Source organism: Peromyscus leucopus, unplaced genomic scaffold (assembly GCF_004664715.2).
Source record: "Peromyscus leucopus breed LL Stock unplaced genomic scaffold, UCI_PerLeu_2.1 scaffold_878, whole genome shotgun sequence".
NCBI lineage: Eukaryota > Metazoa > Chordata > Mammalia > Rodentia > Cricetidae > Peromyscus > Peromyscus leucopus.
The window spans coordinates 4,262-27,449 of record NW_023505814.1 but is presented as its reverse complement, the minus strand read 5'-3'; the positions used below and the strand labels follow the sequence as shown (position 1 = coordinate 27,449).

General features: G+C 44.4%; 2 pseudogenes; both read right to left on the bottom strand.

Moving 5' to 3' along the window:
• Positions 1-18,703: 18,703 nt before the first annotated feature.
• LOC114680856 lies at positions 18,704-20,656 on the bottom strand (annotated as a pseudogene).
• On the bottom strand, positions 20,259-20,374 carry LOC114680878 (annotated as a pseudogene).
• Positions 20,657-23,188: the final 2,532 nt, after the last annotated feature.

Genomic DNA, 23,188 nt, shown 5'->3' with positions numbered 1-23,188 from the left:
TTTCAATAAACGGCATTCGACATCCAATCGTACGGATGACCCGCTGTCTTTTTTGTTCTATTTTTTAATCCGCAGCCTTCGCTCGGACATGGTGAACGGTTATCGGTAATGCGGGCGTTACCGCAACAGTTTTGTTTGTTTGTTTGTTTTTTGTTTTGTTTTGTTTTTCGAGACAAGGTTTCTCTGTCTTTGACCAAGAATACATGGTCAAATATGGTACAGATGCTCAGAGGTTTAAGGATGTAAGGAACTGGAGTATGTACATTTAGAGTAGCTTGTCATGAACTTAGACTCTTCATAAAGAAAGAATTAAAAACTAATATTTGTAGGGAGGGCGGTGTGGCGCACGCCTATAATCCTAGACTAAGGAGGCAGAGCCAGGCAGATCTCTGTGAGTTCGAAGCCAGCCTGGTCTACAGAGCGATCCAGGACAAGCACAAACTACACAAGAAACCTGTCTCGAAAACACCAAAAAAAAGAAAAAGAAAAAGAAAAGAAAGAAAGAAGAGAAAGAAGAAAGAAAGAAAGAAAGAAGAGAGAGAGAGAGAGAAATAGACATAACAAACCAAATAATCCAATTTAAAATGAGGTAAAGATCTAAACAAAGAATCTCAAATCGCCAAGAACAAAAAAAAAATGTAAAATCCTTAACCATCAGGGAAATACAAATCAAAATGACTCTGAGATTCATTCTTACACCTGCCAGAATGGTTAATATCAATAACATAAGTAACAGCTCATGTTAGAGAGGATGTGGAGCAAAGGGAACACTCTCCATCGCTGGTGGGAGTGCAAACTTGTTACAGTTACTACAGAAATCAATAGGGTGCTACCTCAGAAAATTGGGAATTGATCTACCTCATGACTCAGCTTACAAGCACTCTTAGGCATATACCCAAAAGAAATTCCATCCTGCACAAAGACACTTGCTCAACAATGTTCATTGAGGCTTTATTTATAATAGCCAGAAACTGGAAACAACCTAGATATCCTCAACCAAAGAATGGATTAAAGAATGTGATACATCTACACAATGGAGTATTACACAGCTGTTTAAAAAAAAAGTCATCATGAAATTTGCTGGCAAATGGATAGAACTAGAAAAAAATCATCCTGAGTAAGGCAATCCAGACCCAGAAAGACAAATATGGTATGGACTCACTTAAAAGTGGATATTAGCTGATAAGTAAAGTATAATCACACTACAGTTCACACACCAGAGAGGCTAAGTACAAGGAAGGCTCTAGGAGGGATGCAGGAACTCGCTGGGAAGGGAAAATAGAATAGATTTTGTAGGGGGACTGGGGGCATGTGGCAATGGAAACGGGAGATCAGGTGGGGGAGGAGAGAGTACAGGGAGAAATGACGCAAATGGGGGATGTTTGGGGGGGGCAATGTGGAAACCTGGTGCAATAGAAATGCCCTAAAATCTAGACCCTAGCAAGGACTCCTAATAATGGAGGATACAGAGCCTGAACTGGCCATCTTCTATAACCAGGCAAGGCTTCCAGTGGTGGGACTGGGACACCAACCCAGACACAAAACCTTAGACCTACAACCTGTCCTGCCTACAATATGTGCTAGGGCAATGGTGGCCCCAAACTTGCAGGAGTGGCTAACCAATGACTGGTGTAACTTGAGGCACTCGAAATGCTGGACACTGCCTGATGGCCAGGAACAGAGGCTGGTTGGCTCAGAGACCTAGGGTAGAACCAAACACAACTAGATGAAAGAAGAAGGGGAGGAAGAAGAGGAGGAAGAGAAGGAGGAGAAGAAGAAGAAGAAAGAAAGAAAGAAGAAAGAAAGGAAGAAAGGAAGGAAGGAAGAAGGAAGGAAGGAAGGAAGGAAGGAAGAAGAAAGAAAGAAAGAAAGAAGGAAGGGAAAGAAGGAAAGTTAATGAAATGATTCCTAACAATATTCTGCTAAACTCATAGATCAGAACCTAGCCTGGTTGTCACCAGAGAGGCTTCCTCCGGCTGTTGGGAGCAAATGCAGAGACCCATAGCTAGCTAAACATTAAGTAGAGCTCATGGAATCCTGCATAAGAGAGGAAAGGATGATTGGAGGAGCCCGGGGTTGAGGACACCAGCAGAACACAGCTCACAGAATCAACTAAGCAGGCCTCATAAAGGCTCACAGAGACTGAAGTGGCAGACTGTATGGGTCTGCACTAGATCCTCTGGATTTATGTTGTGGTTGTTTAGCTTGGGACTTTTGTGGGACTCCTGACAATGAGACTTGGGGAGTTTCTGACTCTTTTGCCTGCTCTTGGGATCTTTTCCCTCCTATTGGGTTGTTCCCCTAGCCTTGATATGAGGATTTGTGTCTAATCTTATTGCATCTTGTTATGCCGTGTTCGGTTGGTATCCTCAGGAGGCCTGCTCTTTCTGAAGGGACATGAAGTATTGGTGAAATCATTAAGGCAACTCCACGTAGTTAAAGGGGAGGTTTATTTTGTGGGGTAACTCACAAGTGAAGGGACAGGTAACAGGGTCTGGGAAAGGTGTAGCGCAGTCTGGCAGTGTTCTCTGGAGAACTCTGCTCAGTCTACCTCCAGCGAGCAGGGTCCAGGAACCAAGAGCACCGGTGCATCCGGATCTTGGGTCTTCAGGGTCCTCTCTCGGCCCCACCTTGTAGGCGTGACAGTTACTGAAGCCTCACTACACTGAAGGAACAGTGGATCTGGGGGAATGGTAAAGTGGGGGTGACTGAGATGAGTGGAGGAGATGTGGTGGGGCTATATTGTATGAGAGAAGAATTTAAAAAACAACAAAACATGAACAGTTGGTACTTAAAATAGTATGAGCTCAAGTCCTTGATGAAATGAAGCTTTCTACTCTGGTGTGGGAAGAGTGTTTTGGTTTAGTTTTGGTTGGCAGCAATGCCCACAATGGATCAAGAAAATAGAGATGAATGTCAGGGTCAAGACTGTTATTTCCAGGGCAAACAAAATGAACTGTAACCTGTGACTTACTGAAGCTGGAAGGAAGAGGATTGTCTACGTGGTTCCCTTAGAGTTGTTTTCCATTTGCTTAGATACTGCACATGCCACCAGGTGAGAATGTGGTATGCATGACTGACATTTCCCTGTCTCATGGGGAATCTCACTCGCTGGGCAAGGAGTAGAGGCACAGCAACAGACAATCTTCCCCTGCTGGGGGAATTTCCTTCCCAGTGCCTCAGCTCCACTGCATAGAGACTGAGGAATCTGAGAGAAATTAAATCAATATCAGCAATGCTCAGGTTTTCACGAAATTCCACCCAAAATAGGAGCATTTTAGACACCTATTAATTTGCACATTTTAGTATCTCTAAATGCAGATAATTGTTTTGATACTACTGTTTCCAGTAGGATGTGCCATACACAGTTCATGTGTTACAAGCATGTTCAGAAGGACATACCTGTTGGAGAGTCAAGGCAAGGGAAGAAAGAGAAATGTAGATGCTTGGTCACATGAAGGCTTGTTTGGACTCTTGTTTCTGGACTTCCTGGCTGCTAAGATAAATTGATTTTCCTTCCATGTGATGGGGTTTATGTTATCAACTTGGCAGATCTAGAGTCATTGTGGTTGTTTGAATAGGAATGGCCCCCACAGCCATGTGTTTTGAATATTTGGTCCATAGGGAGTGGCACTATTAGCACGTGTGACCTTGTTAGAGTGGTTATGGCTTTGTTGGAAGAAGTATATCACTAGGGGGTGGGCTTTGAGGTCTCTGAAACTCAAGCCAGTTTATTTCCTGGGGTCTTCATTCAAGATGTAGAACTCTCAGCTCCTTCTCCAGCACCATGTCTGCCTACATGTCGCCATGGCCATGCTTTCTGCCATGAAGATAATGGACTAAACCTCTGAAACTGTAAGCCAACCCCAATTAATTGTTTCCCTTTGTAAGAGTTGCTGTGTCATGGTGTCTCTTCACAGCAATAAACCCTAACAGAATCACCATGGGAAAAAATATTTTGTCATCAATGTGAAGAATTTTCTCGATTAGGTTACTAGAGGTGGAACACCATCCATAAAATAGAATTGCAATATTTTCTTGACTGTTGTCACAGAAGAAATAAAAATGACAAAGGAAGGTGAGCACCAGCATCCAGCACTTAACATCCAGACTGTGGATTTGATGTGACCAGAGGGATCTATTTCCCAAAGTCATATCTTCCCACTAAACTGTTTGCCCATCAGAAGCCTAAAAACCAAAAGCCAACTGGCCATGGACTGAAGCTTTCTAACCATGGAGAAAAGGAAGTATTTTGTTGGGTGGTTTGTAACAGTGATGGAAAGCATCTATATTCATGACATGAAGTAAATGAATATTTAGAAGTGAATTGGAAAATAAACAGTCCTATCCATCAGCCGGTTAAGAAGATAACTCTTTATACAGGTAGTCATTATTTGTATATGGGTGGGCTCTGAGGGAATCCCTCATGGGCATTACAGACAGAAACATAACTTTGTTGTTCACATACAGGTCAAAGCACTGAGAGAGAAGCCAGCTCACCTCTGTAATCCTGTGATACAATGTATCACACACTCAGATAAAGACAATTATTGCCCCTCAGAGGCATTTAGAGAAAATGTGCCTGTTTTCACATTTAACCTAAGACAGTTTAGAAAATTCCGAAAGTTGAGACTGTCATACTCTGCATCTGATTTCCTTTTCCAATCCAGAACCACGTGATCTCCAGCAGGACGGATAGATAAGTTGAATGTTCTTCAAGAAAGGGGAGAGCTGAAAGAGATGCATGATCCTCTGAGAAATAGGTCCAGAGAGGCGCAACAGAGCCAGAAGACAGGAATGTCTCTCACCGGCATTAATCTGTGATGCTCATTGCAACTTTGACCCAGATGTTAATAACACTGAACAGAAAGTCTAGGAGACTGGAAGCAAAATTATTGTTCTAAAACGTCGGTCAGATTCAATAGAAAACTTAGACCCAAGCACTCCTAAGTCACGAGTGTGTACTGCAATAAATTCTAACTTCCTTGAAAAGATGACATGCCCAATGAATTTCTGAAAATATTTAGAACTTCATTTGTAAAAAGAAGATGTGTGTGTGTGCATGCGTGTGTGTGTGTGTGTGTGTGTGTGTGTGTGTGTGTGTGTGTGTGTACTTTCATCTCTTTTTCCTTTGCTTATCTGAAATATTTGAATTAGTGGAGAACTTCATACTCCATCACTGCATCTGCATCATTCCTGCTGCAAGCCGCAGGAAAACGGAGTGGAATTCAGCTACTGTCACAAAAAGCTACTACTTGGAAAAGTCAAGGACTTCTCCAAAGGTCAAGCTGTGGCTTATGAAGTCTTGGTGATAGTTTAGCCTTTATATGTGTGTGTATATATATATATATATATATATATATATATTATATATATATATATAATATATCCTGGTTCCTAAAATGATTTTCTCGTGTGTTTCAAGAATCCTAACAGTGTGTTTATCTAAAATGCCTATCAAGCATCCAAGGCCAAATGAAACAATACCTGTCTCCCTAGGTCATGCAGATAGTTTTATTTCTTGTGCAATTTAGGGTGAGACCTCCTTTCTTATACAACCTTACTATAGACCCCTAACTTTCTTACCTAACCACTTCTAGGAATGTAGATTGAGCACATAGATCCACTTTTTGATTTACTAACAGTCATTAGCACTCAGTTGACCTCCTCTTTCACCAATCCCATTTTGGGTTGTAAAAAGAAGCCTGGTGGTCACTGCCTGAGGAAATTCTTACCTGCCTTGATGACCCCATAAGAATTCAAGCCTGGTGACCTTGCTCAACCAGGGGATCACTATGGCTTGGGTTTATAACTGGATTCCAGAGAGACTTGGGAGAACTGAGAGAATAAGGAGATGAGATGGGAAGAGAGAAAAAAGAGAAGAACTAGATGGGTAAGAACTTGAGAGGAACGAACTGAGATGGGGAAGAACTAGATTGAAGGGCTAAAAGAGAGGACTAGAGGAAGAGATGAAGATGAGGAAGAGCCAGATGGAGAAGAACAAGATGAGGAAGAGCCAGATGGAAAGAAAGATGAGGAAGAACAAGATGAAGAGAAGGAGATGGAGAGAAGCTAAGATGGGAAAGAACTAGATGGATGAGAACATAGAAGGGACAGAACTAAGATGAGAGAATTAAGATAGAACTTAGAAGGAACAGCAGATAAAGGTAGAGAGAAATCAGGCAAGAAAGGAGCTAAAAATGAGAGCAGAACAGAAGCTGTGTCGAGACAGAACTGGCACAGAATAATCAAGTGTATGGACTAAGGAGTTTCGTGTACATAGATTCATTTCTTTTCATCAACGATTCAATTATCAGCTGGTTGTAGATTCTTCCTGGACCCTGGGAGAGGACTATCGAGGAGCCAGACGCCCCTAGTCCCCGATACCTTCCCATTCCTCCCCACTCTGACCCATCTTGTCTACCCGCTCCCTATGATGATCTGTTCTTACAGATGATTGTTGGTGTGTGTGGTGTGTGTGTGTGTGTGTGTGTGTGTGTGTGTGTGGTGTGTGTTGTGTGGTCAACTTTTTTAGTTCATTGGTGAGCTTCATAAATACAGAAATCTCTGGCTGGCAACTTGTCTCATTTGGGCACAAGATTGCTGGGATTTCAGAGGTGCGTTTTTCATGTGTGACTAGAAACTCTCTAGAAGCAAACATCCCAGGCCCTCTGGTTCTTACAATCATTTCACCCTTTATTACATGATCTTCTCTAAGTCTTAGATACAGGTATTTCATTGCAGACATATGTTTTAAAAAAATACTTGTAAGGAACCACTGACATAATGTATCAATTGTAGTTACACTCAGTACTATTTTGAAAATCAATTATCTACCTCCCCCTTTTTTTTTTTGGTTTTTCAAGACAGGGTTTCTCTGTGTAGCTTTGCGCCTTTCCTAGAACTCACTTGGTAGCCCAGGCTGGCCTCGAACTCAACAGTAGATCCGCCTGCCTCTGCCTCCCGAGTGCTGGGATTTAAAGGCGTGCGCCACACCGCCCGGCTTACTCCCCATTTTATCTTCCATATTTCTCCTATGTGATGAATGTAAAGGGAAATGCAGATTTTTTTGTTGAAAAAGTTACTGTGGTAAGATTGTGAGGCCACCTGCAATATAAACTGAGTATCGAGTTAAAACAGATTTCCTCCTTGTCATGACACCCCATTCATCAGAGATACTGACACCTGGGTCTACCTTGATCTCTGGGAAATGAAACAAGTACAGATTTTTAATTGTCTACAGTTTATGATACCCATACATTTGTAGATACGGAAACAGAACTGTGGTCAATCTACCAGTATCCATGCCTTTAAAGAAATCAGATTCTTCGTCTTCAGAAGCCAGCAACTGTCCTTATATCCTCGGTTAGAGGTGAGGCTTGTAAACTCCTTCCCACCCATGCTTACAGTGTCAACAGCCTGATCTTGTGTCAGCAACCAGAGCTGCTGTCATTTGTGACATTGAGACTTCTTCGGTCTCTTTACATTCCAAACACAGTTTCCAGTCATCCCTCCCTACCTATGGTCTCATAGGCTTTCCACCGCTTCTTCCGTGATGATCCCAGAGCCTCGGGGTGGGGTGTGACATAGATGTAATATAGATACAGTGGGATGCCATATGATATTGACTGTGGCTGAGCACTCCACAGTCACCTACTCATTCGCTGTACTTGGACCGTCTGTAGTTTCTACGTTAACCACTATCTGTTGCATAAAGAAACTTCTCTAATGAGGTCTGGGAGCTGCACGATTTAGGATAGTGCTATGAAAATATTCATTTAGAAGGCAGTTCAATGCTGTCCTCATAGCAAAATAATAGCAGCAGGTTCGTCCATGGAGCCTGTGACATTACATTACCAGGCATGGGTTTTCTCCTGTGGAGTGAGCCATAAATCCATGGCTGATTGCTCCCATGATCTTTGTGCCACTGGAGTACCAACGGCATATTTTGCCTCACTGATCATTACAGCAGTTCACAGGATTCGCAGCCAAGTAAGACTGTTAATAACTCTTTTCCACAATAAGTGGATAGCACTTTTAGAGCTACCCAGTAAGGAAGAAGTGTATTTGTACTATGCACTTAATTTCTCCGTGTCCTGTGACCATTTTCTGCAGTATCTTCAGGAGTAGGATCTTACTATCAAGGTCTGGTAAGCAACAAAGGATAACGGCGATAACACGCACTGTTTGTGGGAAGGGCAGTCTCTGGGCCACCTCTGACCGACAACTGGAGCAGAGGTATTCCAACTTGGCACTGGACTTTTTATTTAGCAACTTCTGGTTTCTGGGCTGAGCACAGCTGCTGATTAGCTTTTCATGGGCTTTTTCAAATATCATTACAGGTAGTATTCCTTCTAAACCCCCTCTCTGCCTGGCCCCCCCCCCTCCACATTTACCCTCCTCCACACTTACCTCTTTCCCTTGCAGGTGACATGCAGTATGTTTTTACATCACAGAGTGAGCCAAATTCAGTGATGTTCTTTCTCTCTGGTAAGATTTCATTGAGCCATTAACAGTTTTTGTTGTTTTGGTTTGGTTTGGTTTCTATATGAATTTTTGGGTTGTTTTTTCCTAGTTCTGTGGAGCACGTCATCAGAATTCTGAAGATTTCAGTAAGACTGTAGATCCTTTGGTAGTACAGCCAGTGTTTGCAGCATTAATTCCGCCAGCCCAAGGGCATTAGAGTCTTTCCTTGTCTAGTGTCTTCTTCAATCTCTTTTTTCAGTCTATTAATTTTTTTTCTTATAGAGAGTTCATTGTTTTTTTTGTTTTTATTGTTGCTGTTTTCAAGACAAGGTTTCTCTGTGTAGCCTGGCTGTCCTGGAACTTGCTATATAGGCCAGGCTGACCTCAAACTCAGAGATCTGCCTGCTTCTGCCTCCTGAGTGCTGGATTTAAAGGGTGGCGCCACCATCTCCAGCTTCGTAGAGTTTTGATCCTAAGTGTTTTGTTGTTTTTATCAGAAGCTTTAGGAATGACACATGTGTGTGTGTGTGTGTGTGTGTGTGTGTGTGTGTGTGAGAGAGAGAGGAGAGAGAGAGAGAGAGAGGAGAGAGAGAGAGCGGGGTGGGTGGTGTGGAGAGTGAGGGTGGGTGTGTCTGGATTTTGTAGGTTGATTTTGTATTTTCTGGTAGAGACAATGGAGTCTATTAAGTAAAAAATCATGGCATCTGCAAATATTTTTCTTTACAAATTTTGTCTCTTTTAGATAGTTTTTTTTCTAAGTAAGTCTTTGAATACTTACTATATTGAGTAAGAGTAGAACGGGAATCCTTGTCTCATTTCAGATTAGAGAGAAACTGTGATTGTTACCTATATAGAATAGTCTACTGGTTTTTTTGTTTGTTTGTTGTTTGTTTGTTGAGACAGGGTTTCTCTGTGTAGTTTTGGTGCCTGTCTGGATCTCGCTCTGTAGACCAGGCTGGCCTTGAACTCACAGAGATCCACCTGGCTCTGCCTCCTGAGTGCTGGATTGAAGGCGTGGGCCACCAGCCCGGCCTTTACAGATTGTTTATTTATATGTACACATCGTTCTGCCTGCAGGCCGAAGAGGGTGCCAGATCTCATTACAGATGGCTGTGAGCACCATGTGGTTGCTGGGATTTGAACTCAGGACTCTGGGAGAGCAGCCAGCGCTCTTCTCCTCTGAGCCATCTCTGCAGCTAGTCTACTGTTTTATTAGACTCAGCCTTCATTGTGTTGCGTTCTACTCCATTCCACAGCACTCTTCCTCCAGCTCTTCTTTCTGCCCCTACTCTTGGAGATGTTCGCTGATCCAGCGGCAGGGAAGTGTTGATAGGGAGTCCTTCCCTACAGGTTACCACTCGAAGTCATTTATTCTTGACATGTCGAACAGTTGTGAGTCTGTCCATTAACCACTACCCATGACAAAAATCAAGGTTATCGGACCGAGACTGAGACAAGCAGAAAACATGGATATAAACATAATATTTAGGAAGGAATTTGACAAACATGGTGACTAAAGAACTAACAACCGGAGATCTCCTGCTGAGGCCTATGACTTCTAGGTTTGGGCCATAATTTGAGCACCACACATGAATTCTCTCCTGAGAGCCAGGCTGAAGTTTTTACTAGGTTGGTTGATTCGCTCCCATGAACAGTCTTGTTACTTGTTATGTAGCAGTCTCCTTTAAAATTAAAACCTTCCGTCTTGGAGGCGAGTTTAAGACTCACGATGTTAAAGGGGAGCTGAAACAGCAGGTGTTTTAAGAGGGGGTGAAACCTTCCATCCTGCAGAAATGCTCATTAAGCACAGGAAGTAAACAATGCACAGCTTCAGGAAGTCCTTGAAAACTTATCAGGTTCACCAAGCTCCTCCCCCTTAAGCATATACAAACTGTAAGAGTCACTGAGATGCACTCTCAGGCAAATGGAGCCGCCTAGAATGGACCCAGACTAGCTTAACCAACTGGAGGAATCAGAGACCAGCTGGACTTCTTGAAAGAAACAGAGACTAGCCAGACTGCCTGGAAGAGGCTTAGGACAACTGAACTACCTGGAAAGAACGTTCTCAACCTGGTGAGCTGCCTGCAGGCTGTACAGTGTACTCGTGCGCTTCTGAACCCATGCTGGGTAGGCTTGTCTTTGAGTCATTGCTGAGTCTGTAAGTAACCCCTCACTCATATTTCTGTAAGTCAGCCTTTCTCATCAATTCTTACTATTATGTCCAGGGAAGGCTTCGAAATTCCCATGAGTCTGAGATTTTAGGGTCCTTGAGATGGCTGCGCCCATGTCAACAGCGCATATTCGCTCTCAGCTTCCTCTGCTCTCCATTTACCTCCAATCACTTCGTATCACCCTCTCTTCCCACATACCCCTCCCAATTTCATGTGCTTGTCCTTGCTGCCACAGCTGCTGTGTGTTCATGATTTCAATGACCATGTCATATTCAGAAGACAGCGTTCATCTGTCCTCCTCATCCTCGGGCAGATACAGTCATTCTAGCCCTATTCTGTTCTCCTAGCTACTCTGACTGGGCTGGGAGAGAATTTGAAAAGACTTTCATTTGCATTTCCTTGACAGCTAAGGATGTTCTACAGTTTTTCAACTGTCCACCCGCCGTTAGTTTTGTTCTTTTGAGACCTTTTCATTAGCTCAACAGTTGAGTAATTTGTTGTTCAGTGTTTAATTTTAACTCGTTATATACCCAGGATATTACCGGCCTTTCCTGGTATACGGTAGGAGATGTGTTACCCTTTGTAGTTTGACTGTTGCTCATGATACTTTCCCTTGCTGGGTCAAAGCTTTCTTAATTTCATGTAATCTCATCAATTCTTACTATTATGTCCTGAGCTGTTGGCCTCCTCCGAGAAACCCCTCGCCTGTGCTGACATACTAAAGTGTTTTCCCCTTAGCTATTTCAAACTTTGCAGTCTTTCCATGAAAACCCCTTAATCCATTACAAATTGACTTTTTACGGGGTGATGGAGAGGGGGTCTGGCTTCAGTCTGTACAAGTCGCCCCTGTTTTCCCCAGCACCGTTTATCCTACAAGTCTGTCTCGTTGGCTCTTGGTGCATGTGTTGAGATCTCAGGGCCCTCACAGCGCAGCTGCGTTTATGGCCTGCATCGAATTTCCTCATTCCAAGCAGTAACTATGGTTTCATAGTTCAAATGGAATCCCGCACTGTGAGGACTGAAGCTTTGCTTTTATAGTTGAGGATTATTCGTGTTCTTCAGGTTTTATGAGCCACCGTGTGACTTTCAGGATTGTTCCTGTGAAGAATTTGATTGGAATTCTAGGGAACACACTGAATCATTAGATGGCCTTTATCAATATTAACTCTAAGGATGTGTGAGTGTCCTAGCACCTTCTTTAATTCTTTATAGTTCCCACTATAGCAGTCTTTCCCCTCGTTGTTTAGGTCACTCCCTAGATACCTATGATAAGGGTTTTTTGTTTGTTTGTTTGTTTGTTTATCCCCAGTAGCAGATTTCTCCTCAAATGCAGTTAAAAAAAAAAAAAAAAAAAAAGGAAAGGACCAGGTTTAATCTGAGCAGAGCACTCCAGGTGCACCCGGAAAGGCAGCAGGAGAGAATGCCCCTAATGCTCTAATGGCCATGCTAAAGGGGGAGGTTTAAATACCCTGTTGGGGTGCCAGGCCATGACGTGTCCCAAGGTGGTGTCCCAAGGTGGTTCCTGCTACCGTAAGCTTTGGGCAGGGTCTTGGGCCGCCACCCCAGAACTGGGCTTTTGGCGGTTTCTCTGAGAGAGCGGGGTTTGGAGAAGGAGGAGAGGGGTAAGCTGTAGGCACAGGACAACGACGCGATGCGTCCTCCACAAACTGGGTGGAACTCGACTTTGGCGGTTTCTCTGAGAGGGCGGGGTTTGGGAGGCGGGAATGGGGCGTTCTCAGCCAGGGCGAGCTGTTCCAGCAAACACCTATGTCCTTTTAAGCTATCGAGCACATTTTTACCCATCCACTCTAGTTTTTTTCTGTTGTTCACAGCACGCACAGAAGTTAATAAAATTGTCTGGAATTCCACTGCAAATGAGAGGGATTTGTATTTGCTTCAGTCTCTCACAGATCACCCGAGCTGGTGGGAGTGCAAACTGGTACAGCCCCTGTGGAAATCAGCCATTCTCAGAAAGATGGGAATTGATCTACCTCAAAATCTAGCTATAACCACTCTTGGGCATATACCAAAGGACACTTCATCCTACCACAGAGATACTTGCTTAACCTTGTTCGTTGTTGCTGTGTTCATGATAGCCAGAAAATGAAAACAACCTAGATGTCCTTCAACAGAAGAAATAAAGAAGATGTGCTACATTTACACAATGGAATATTACTCAGCCATTGGAAATGACATCATGAAATTTGTAGGCAAATGGATGAAACTGGAAAAAAAATCATCCTGAGTGAGGTATGCCGGACACAGAAAAAAAATGCAGTGTGTATTCGCCTATATATGGATGTTACCTGTTACGTCAATGATAACAAGCTACAATCTATAGAACCACAGAGGTTGCGTATAGAGTAAGGGACTAGGGGTACAGATAGATCTTGTTAGGAAGGGAGAATAAAACAGATAGTGGTACATGGATGGGGAGGATGGAATGGGAGGATCGAGTCGGGGGGGCAGGAGGTGATGAGGGAGGAATATGGGAGAGAGAGCTAAAATGAAGGGCATTTGAAAGCTAATGTGGAAACCTAATACAGCTGAAGTTTCCTAGGATGTATACACATACAAAGGCAATCTTGAAATTGCCAAATAATGGGGAAGACAGAGTCCTAGCTGGCCATCGCTGGTCACCAAATGAAGCTTCCAGTACTAGGACTGGATTACACTTAATTGAATTGTTGGCCAAAGTGCTCCCATGGGAATCCCCAAACAACCTGGCTGTTGTCAAGACTATAGGTTGCTCTCCACAATCTAACAGCAAGGCCTAATCACTGAAGACAACACCACGTAAGTCTCTAAACATGGAGAAGTCAAGCTGGTGCTCTGTCTAGCTTTCACCTCTGCACTAGGATCTTTGATACAGGAAGGTACTTTGCTACCAAAGGAGAAACGTAAACACCAACCCAGCCACAAACCCTTTATCTGCAGTGGTGTCAGCCTCCAAGACAGGCTAATGCAACGGTGGTACCAAGTATGAGAGGAACCAACCAATATCCGATTTGGTTTAAGCACAGGATGGAACCCAAACCCAACACTGCTTGGGTGGCCAAGAACCTGAGGCTACGTAGCCCAGGGACCTAGAGTAAACCAAATACTACTGTTCTTAGAAAAAAATAAATAAAAGTAGCAATAAAATGACTGCTAATGTTATTCTGCTGTACTCATGAATCAGTGCCTTGCTCAGGCATCATCAGAGGAGCTTCCCCTGCAGCAGATGGGAACAAATACAGAGACCCACAGCCAGACACTGTGCAGAGAGTGAGAGGCCCTGGAACACTCAGCCCTAGATGGAGGGTGTTTCCTCAAATCCCTCCCTTCAGGGCTCAGGGAACCCTGAGGAAGAGGAGGCAGAAAGATGTAAGAACCAGAGGGGATGAAGGACACCAAGAAAACTAGGCTCTCTAAATCAACAGGATCAAAGCTCGCATGAACTCACAGAGACTGAGGCAGCAAGGACAGGCCTGCATGGGTCTGCACCAGTCTTCTGCATCTGTATTAAGGCTTTCAGTTTTAGTTTTTAATGGGATTCCTGAGTGCTGGAAAAGGTGGATCTCTGATTCTTGGCCTTCTCTTGGGCTCTTCTCCTTCTGTTTGTCTTGTCCAACTCTAATGTGATAGTTTTTGTTTTGTATTATTATATTTTGTCTGTTATATTTTATTATTATCATTTAGAAACTGATTGTTTTCTAATGAGAGGCAAGGAGTGGATCCAGATAGGAGGAGAGGTGGGAAGGAGCTGGGAGACATACAGAGAGGGAAAATTTTAATCAGGGTGAGTTATATAAGAAAAAAATCTATTTTCAATAAAGGATAAAAATTGAAAATAAAAAGTGGAATGCTACAACACATTCAGTGAAGTCCAGAGGATTCCTAGGGAATACTTGGATGACTTAGATTTTTTTAAAAAAAAACTGGAAAATGTATAAGAAATAGATAAATTCCAGGAAACATATGACCTCCCAAAATTAAATCAAGAGGATATAAACAGCATCAACAGATCCATAACAAGCCATGACATTGAAGTTGTAATAAAAATAAATAAATCAAACCTCAAGTATTGGTGAAATTATTAAGGCCACTCCACGTAGTTAAAAGGAAGATTTATTTAGTGGGTAACTTACAAAAAGGGAAAGGTAGGTTGCAGGGTCTGGGAAAGGTGTATCTCAGTCCAGCGGTGTTCTCTGGAGCTCTGCTCAGTCCACCTCCACCGTTCAGGGTCTTGGCACAGAGAGTTCGCTCTCCCATCCAGCTATCAGGTCTCCAGGCGCCTCCCCTGGCCCCGCCTCGTAGGCGTGACAGTTGCCAGAGTCTCAATGGGGGTTGGAACTTCTAGATCCAAGCTGGAATGGCTACCCACTACACTCAAGTAGCCTATAGAAGAAAGAGAGGAGGAACTCCACCAAGGCCATTGTAGAAAATCAGCATCACCCAAGGTCTAAAAGGGAGGAAACCATAGGACTGGAGAGAGGGCGCAGCAGCTCAGAGGGCCTTCAGCTCCCAGGGGACTGCAGCTCAGTTCTTAGCACCCAGGTCAAACAGGTCACAACCTCCTGTAACTCCAGTTCTCTTCTTGCCTGCATGAGTGTGCACACATGTGACACACACACACACACATTACTGGGTGTGGCAGCAAACGTCTTTAATTCCAGCAGTTGGAAGGCAGAGACAGGTAAATCTGTGAGTTCAGCCAGGGCTACAAAGTGAGACCCTGTGTGATAGTTTGAATATAATTGACCCCCATAATCTCATAGAGAGGACACCATTAGGAAGTGTGGGTTTGTTGGGGTGGATATGGTCTTGTTGGAGGAAGTGTGTCACTGTGGGAGTGAGCTTTCAGGTTTCCTATGCTCAGGATACTACTGCCCAGTGTCTCAGTCAACTTCCTGTTGCCTGCAAGATGTGGGAATCTCAGCTCTAGTACCATATCTGCCTACATGCTGCCATGCTCCCAACCATGATGATAATGGACTGACCCTCTGAACTAGACCCCAATTAAATGTTTTTTCTTATAAGAGTTAGTGTGGTCATTGTGTCTCCTCATAGCAATAAAAACCCTAACTAAGACACCTTGTATCAAGTATATATTTTTCACCCAATGAACACACACACACACACACACACACACACACACACACACACACACAATCTCAAAATTTTTGCAAACAAAATTCAAGAACAAGTTAAAATCACACAAGTGTATAATAAACCCAATGTCCAAGTCAGTGAACTTCAAAGAATAGTTCAACATGCACAAGTCAGTAGGTGGATTACACCACTTTACATGTTTACACCATGTAAACAGGCTTAAAGACAGACATCCCATGCCCATCTCAGTAAAGGACTTTAATAAAATTCAACATCCCTTCATGATAAAATCCCCAAAGAAACTCAAGAGGGGGCACAAATCCCAACATAACAAAGTCTACATACAACAGCCTCTAGCCAAGATTAAAGTCAATGGGGGAACGCTGAAAGCACCCATCTAAAATCCGCAATGAGGTTAGGGAGCTCATTCTCTCAGTGTACTCAGTGTAGTGCTTAAGATCTTAGCTGGAGCAATAAGACAAGAGAAAGCAATAAAAGGGACACAGGCTGGAAAGGTAGCAGTCTAAGTATCCTGTCTGTGGACAATGTGATCCTATCCTTAAATGACTAAGAGGCAGAGGCAGGAGGATTTCTATGAGTCTGAGGCCAGCCTGGTCTACATAACAAGTTCCAGGATAGCCAAGGCTACATAGTGAGACCCTCTCTCAAAACAAAAACAAACACATAAAAATAAAAATAAATGGTGCCAGGAAGACTGGCTATCCATATGTCAAAGGATGAAACTAGATCCGTTTTTCTTGCCTTGCACAATTAAAAATGGATCAAAGATCTCTAAGTTAAGACCTGAGCCTCTTAAGTATGAGACTTAAAAAACTGCCAAGGAAAACACTTTCAGATATGGACATAAGCTCTGAGAAGGTTGCCAATAACACAGGATGTAATCCCGAGAATTGACACTGTGGTTACATAAAATTAAAAAGCTTCTGCACACCGGGCGGTGGCGCATGCCTTTGATCCAGCACTCAGGAGGCAGAAATAGGAGGATCTCTGTGAGTTCAAGGCCAGCCTGGTTTACAGAGTGAGTTCCAGGACAGCCAGGACTACACAGAGGAACCCTGTCTCAAAAAAACAAAGATAGATAGATAGATAGATAGATAGATAGATAGATAGATAGATGGATAGACGGACAGACGGACAGACAGACAGACACATAAAAGACTTTGGCACAGCAAAGACAATTGCCACCAGAGCAAAGATAGAGTCACAGGTTTTGCCACCCCTGCGTTAGATGGTGGGTTCATGACTAGAACATACAAAGAACTGCAAGATTCAGGCAGCCAGAATTGCTCAGTGGGAAAAAGCACATGCTGCCAAGCTGGGTAGTCTTTTTTGATCCCGGGGACCCACACGATAGAAGAGAACCAACTCCCAAAAGTTGTCCTCTGGCCTGCACAAAGGCTCCATGGCACATGTGTACCCCACACATGCATATATACACTAAACAAATGTATTTCGTTTCAATTTTTTGAAGAATTGAAAAATTAAACACAAAAAAATTATATAATCAATAAAGGGGCAAATGAACAGAATTGACAGTTCTCAAAAATAAAAATACAAATGTTCAATACATATTTGAGAAAGTGTCCAGCATTTGTTGTTGTTGTTTTTCAAGACAGGGTTTTTCTGTGTAATTTTGTTGCCTTTCCTCGATCTCGCTCTGTAGACCAGGCTGGCCTCGAACTCACAGAGATCCACCTGCCTCTGCCTCCCGAGTGCTGGGATTAAAGGCGTGCGCCACCACCGCCCGGCTTAAAAAGCACTTTTTTTAAAAGCGGATGGAGGTGGTCGATGCCTTTAATCTTAGCACTCTGGAAGCCGGAGGCAGAAGGATTTCTCTGAGTTTGAGACCAGCCTGGTCTACATAGAGAGTTCCGGGACAGACAGGACTACACAGAGAAAGCCTGTCTTGAAAAACAAACACAAAACAAAAGGTACTTTTTAAAAAATGCAGTTAAGTGTGTGATCCTGACCAAAATGTAGTCTCGATAGGCTGGGAGAAAAACAAAAACAGAAAACGTCCAGGACCTTGCGTGTGCTAGGCATGCTTTCTCACTGAGCTACACCTCCGGCCTCTGTCTTCATCCCCTCTCCTAGTTAAAACCTTTCTGTGTTCACTGGGGCGGGGTGGAGGATGGGAGTGATGCCGTTCTCATATATGAAGTTCTCAAAATAAAATTAAAAAAACCCCCAGACTAGTTCTTTAAAAACTGCTCTATGGCTGGGCGGCGGTGGCGCACGCCTCTAATCCCAGCACTGGGGAGCAGAGCCAGGCGGATCTCTCTGAGTTCGAGGCCAGCCTGGGCTACAGAGCTGAGATCCATGACAGGCACCAAAACTACACAGAGAAACTGTCTGGGGAAAAACAAAAACAAAAACAAAACAAAAAAAAACAAATAAAACAAAACAAACATCAAAAAATGCTCTGTTGTGGGGGAGTGTGGCGAGGGATGGGGTGGGGATGGTGGGGGGGTGGAATGACTCACTAACATGAGGTTCAGTGGGTAAGGAGGTAGGGAGGACCTGGGAAGAGAAAGAATATGATAAAAATATACTGCATGAAAAAAAATAAGAAACTACAAATTTAATAAAATAAAAAAAATTATTAGAAGAAAAAAACTGCTCCCTGCCCATCTCCAGCCTTGGGTGGTACCAGTGGTGCCCTCCACTGGTGAGCACTAGCACTGCAGACCACATTGCGCCACATCAAGTCAAGGAAACCAGGAAAAAGAAAAGACGTCCTTTATTGTGGTTAGATTGTCTCAGGGACCGACAGACAACCGGGTTACTTCATCTAGGGCAGGATTGCCTCCGTTTTCCGAGTAGGGAAATTCAGTTCCAGGGGAAACGTGTTCACGGAAGCACAGGTGTTGTGAACAGCACAAAGCAAGGTCTTTTTTTTTTAAATATACTTGTATTAATTATAAGAGAAGTTCACTCCCAAATTCAAGTTCTTACTTAAATACTCCGCAGCCCCGTGCCAGGTTCTTCTTCAGGGCCACCCTCACCTCCTTGTTCCTCAGGGTGTAGACCACAGGGTTCAGCAACGGCGTCACCACCGTGTAGAACACCGCCACCAGGCGGTCCTGGGAGGGATTGGCCCCAGAGTCTGGCCGCAGGTAGATGATGGAGGCACAGCCAAAATGCACTATGACCACAGTGAGGTGGCCGCGCAGGTGGAGAAGCTTTGCGCCTTCCCGCGGCTGAAGGGATCCTCACGATGGCTGCCACGATGAAGGCGTAGGAGAGGAGGATGAGGAGGAAGGAGAAGAGCACCACCAGGATGCTCAGGAAGAAGATGCCAAGCCCCTTGTGCGTGCTGTCTACACAGCTGAGCTTCAGCACAGGGCGATGTCACAGAAGAAGTGTTCCACGCGGCCTGTGCCGCAGAAGGGCGAGGAGAAGATCATACAGGTTTCGACCAAGGCCACCGAGAAACCAGAGCAGAAAACCAAGGCTCCCAGACACAGGCAAACGGCGGGTCTCATGATCATAGAGTAGCGCAAGGATGCAGATGGCCACATACCTGTCGTAGCCCATCAGTGTAAGCAGGAAACAGTGGCTGCATCCCAAGCCCAAGAAGAAGAACATCTGGGCCCGACAGCCGCGATGGAGATGGCCTGGCTCTCCATCAGCAGATGGGCCAGCATGTTGGGGATGGTGACCAGGGTGTAGCAGGTCTCAGAGAGGAGAGCACAGCCAGGAAGCGGTACATGGGAGTGTGGAGGGTGCGGTCCACCTGGATGATGGTGATGATGGTGGCGTTGCCACTGAGTGTGACCAGGTAGGTGAGGAGGAACAAGGTGAAGAGAGTGGACCTCAGTTCTGGAGGTTGGAGAATCCCACCAGCACGAACTCTGTCACCAGCCAGGTCCCATTGTCCTGCTGCTTCTCGGGAGCCTGAGAGGAGATAGGATTACTGGGACAAGGCAGGGCAGTGAGGCCTCAGGTGGGGCAGGAGGATCATCACTGGTTTGCAGACAGAAAGAGACTCAGAAATGCTCAGTTATTACCCAGCCAGCGAGGTATCTCCTCAACACACAAGAAGATAAGAATTAGTGAGGCGGTGGTGGTACACGCCCTTAATCCCAGCACTTGGGAGGCAGAGGCAAGTGAATCTCTGAGTTCAAGGCCAGACTGATCTACAAAGTAAATTCCAGGACAGCCAGGGCTACACAGAGAACCCTTGTCTCAGAAAACCGAAGAAGAAGAGGAAGAATTACAAGTCAGGGCCCAGAGAGATGGTTCAGTGGTTAAGACCTTGCTCTCCCAGAGGATAAGAGTGCATGCTTGGGTCTGTAACTCCAATTCTATGGGATCTAACACCCTCCCTGGCCTGTGTGTACACCCACATATATGTGGCATACATTCACACAAATGCATGTGCTCGTGCGCGCGCGCACACAGACACACACACACACACACACAAATAAGTCTTTGTTTTAAGTATTCACAAAGGAAAGCGCTTTTTGGTTTTTGTTTGTTTGTTTGTTTTGTTTTGTTCTGTTAAGCCTACAGCACCAGGTATTCCCAGGTCTCCCATCCAAGTACTAACCAGGCCTGACTCAGCTTAGCTTCCAAGAGCAGACAAGACTGGGTCTGTTCAGAGTGGTATGACCACAGACACAAAGCAAAGATCTTTAGATGGAGGAAGAAGACAGTAAGCCCATCCATGGTTTCATTTAAATCTAGAAAGAGATCCTAGATGAAGTGTGCTTGGGTGTGTGCACATGTAGATAGCTGACATCCTCTATTTTTCTCTACCGTAGTTTTTGAGACAAATTCTCTCACGGATTCAGATTCTCATTTCAGCCACCATGGCTGGCTGCCAAACACCAAGGAGCCTCCCACCTTCATACCCTAGTGCTGAAGTTACAGTGGGGGTCACTGTCCACAGCTTCTCGCATGGATGCCGGGGTCCAAACTCAGATGCTCGTGCTTGCATAGCAAGCTCTTTATCAGGGAGCCGTCTCCCAGCCCCGAATAGCTCCGTTTACGTAAAATGTCCACAGAGAGCAGAGTGCAGCTGCCAGGGCTGGGGAGGGGCTAAGGAGTGGCAACTAGTGAAGAAGGGGTTTCTTCTTGAGGTGATAAAATGTACTGATGGTAGAGGTAGGACTGGGGAGTACAGCTTGGCGGAAGGATGTAGTGGGTAGCCATTCCAGCTTTGATCTGGAAGTTCCAACCCCCATTGAGGCTTTGGTAACTGTCACGCCTACAAGGCGGGGCCATGAGAGGGACCTGAAGACCAGAGATCCAGATGTGCAGGCTCTCTTGGTTCCTGGACCCTGGACGCTAGAGGTAGACAGAGCAGAGTTCTCCAGAGAACACCGCCAGACTGCGCTACGCCTTCCCCAGACCCTGCAACCTACCTATCCCTTCATTTGTAAGTTACACCACTAATAAACCTCCCTTTTAACTACGTGGAGTGGCCTTAATAATTTCACCAGTAGCGGAAGGCTCATCCTGCATGCACCAAGCCTGACGGTCCCTGCCCAGCACCACCATAAAGATAAAAAGGACAGTTAAGAGTGACACGTGCATGGCCTACAAATGCCCGCAGCAGTGCTGGATTATCTTCTGACAGTTAGCACTGCTACGTGAGCTTTACCTCACTCAAAAACTGCGCACACCTTTAATCCCAGCACTCAGGGGGCAGAGGCAGGTGGATCTCTGTGAGTTCAAGGCCAGCCTGGCCCAGAGAAATACTGTCTCAAAAAAACAAAATAAATTGCATGTATTATATGTATATATATATATATATATATATATATATATATATATATACATATATGCATTTTTTGTTTGTTTTTCTTTTTCTTTTTTGTTATTTTGTCTTTTTTTTTTTTCCAGAGCTGAGGACCGAAGCCAGGGCCTTGCACTTGCTAGGCAAGCGCTCTACCACTGAGCTAAATGCCCAACCTCTGTATATGCATTTTTAAACTGTCAAATTGAATTTGACTCTCTGGACACAGTGACAAAAACTTGTACTACAGCACTCCAGAGGTGGAGGCAAGAGGACCAAGAGACTAAGGTCATCCTTGGTTACATAGTGAGTCCTAGGCCAGCTGTGTTATGTGAGACGCTGCCTTAAAAAACAGTCTGAGTGGGGCATGGTGGCCCCTGACTTAACCCCAGAACTCCCAAAGCAGAGGAAAGCAGATCTCTGTGAGTTCAAACCAGCCTCATCTACATAGTGAGTTCAAGGCCAGCTAGAATTACATAGTGAGATCTTGTCTCAGCACCATCTGCAGAGACAGCTCAGTGGTTAAGATCACCGGCTGCTATTGCAGAGAACCTGGATTCGAAGTCCCAGCACCCACATGGCAGCTTACAACCACCTGCAAACTTCAGTTCTAGGAATCTGACACTCTTTCCAAGCTGTGCAAGCAGCTGCATGCACATGGTGCATGCAGGCAAACATTCATACACATAATATAAAAAAATAATACATCTGGGTTGGGATTTAGTTCAGTGGCTAGAGCGCTTGCCTAGCAAACGCAAGGCCCTGGGTTCTGTCCTTAGCTCAAAAAAAAAAAAAAAAAAAAAACAACTCATCTCTTCAAGAAGCATTGCAATTAATCTTTTCAGCAGAGCCAGAATCTAGTCAAAGGTGAGCTGCAGGCTCAGGTACAGACCTTAATCAGCAAGCCATGAGGCCAACTCATCAGAAAGATCAGAAAGATCTTGAAATTTCCAAGTGAGTAATGGCTTTTTTTTTTTTTTTTTAAGAAGGGTCTCACTGGAACTTGCAATCTTCCTATCGACCAAATTTCTGGGGCTACATACACCTCCAGCTTCTTAGGGAATGGCTCTTGGAACCAATCTCAGAGCTAGCTGACTCAATACCAATTTATGGTTCTTACATAGAGCAGTTGTTCTCAACCTGTGGGTCATGACTCCTTTGAGGTCAAATGACCATATCAGATATCCTGAATATCAGATATTTACATTACAATCCATAACAGTAGCAAAACTACAGTTATGAAGTAGCAGTGCAATAATTTTGTGGTTGGGGGTCACCACAACATGAGGAACTGTATTAAAGGGTCATAGCATTAGGAAGGTTGAGACCACTGATACAGAGGAAAGATCTTATATGTATTCTCACGAGCTCTTCCCAGACACCCCTCTAGCCATCTAGCTTAAAGAGGGGCTTAGACAGAAATTTCCCCTCAACATATACTCAGCATAGGAGTGAATTTACCACCATATGTCAAGCTTTGCTTGCTCACCTCCACAGATGGGAGGGTCATTACCGAGGAAACAATCACTACTACCTAGAGCAGAAACTGGTGCTCTCACAGACGGGAATAGTGAGGACAGCGAGCTGCGTCTCCTAAGCCTAGTAACTCTGGATTCGAATGCCCCTTGCAAGGGACAAGATGACTCCTGGAAGCTGGCTGTACCCCTCTGAGCCTCATCCTATGAACTCACAG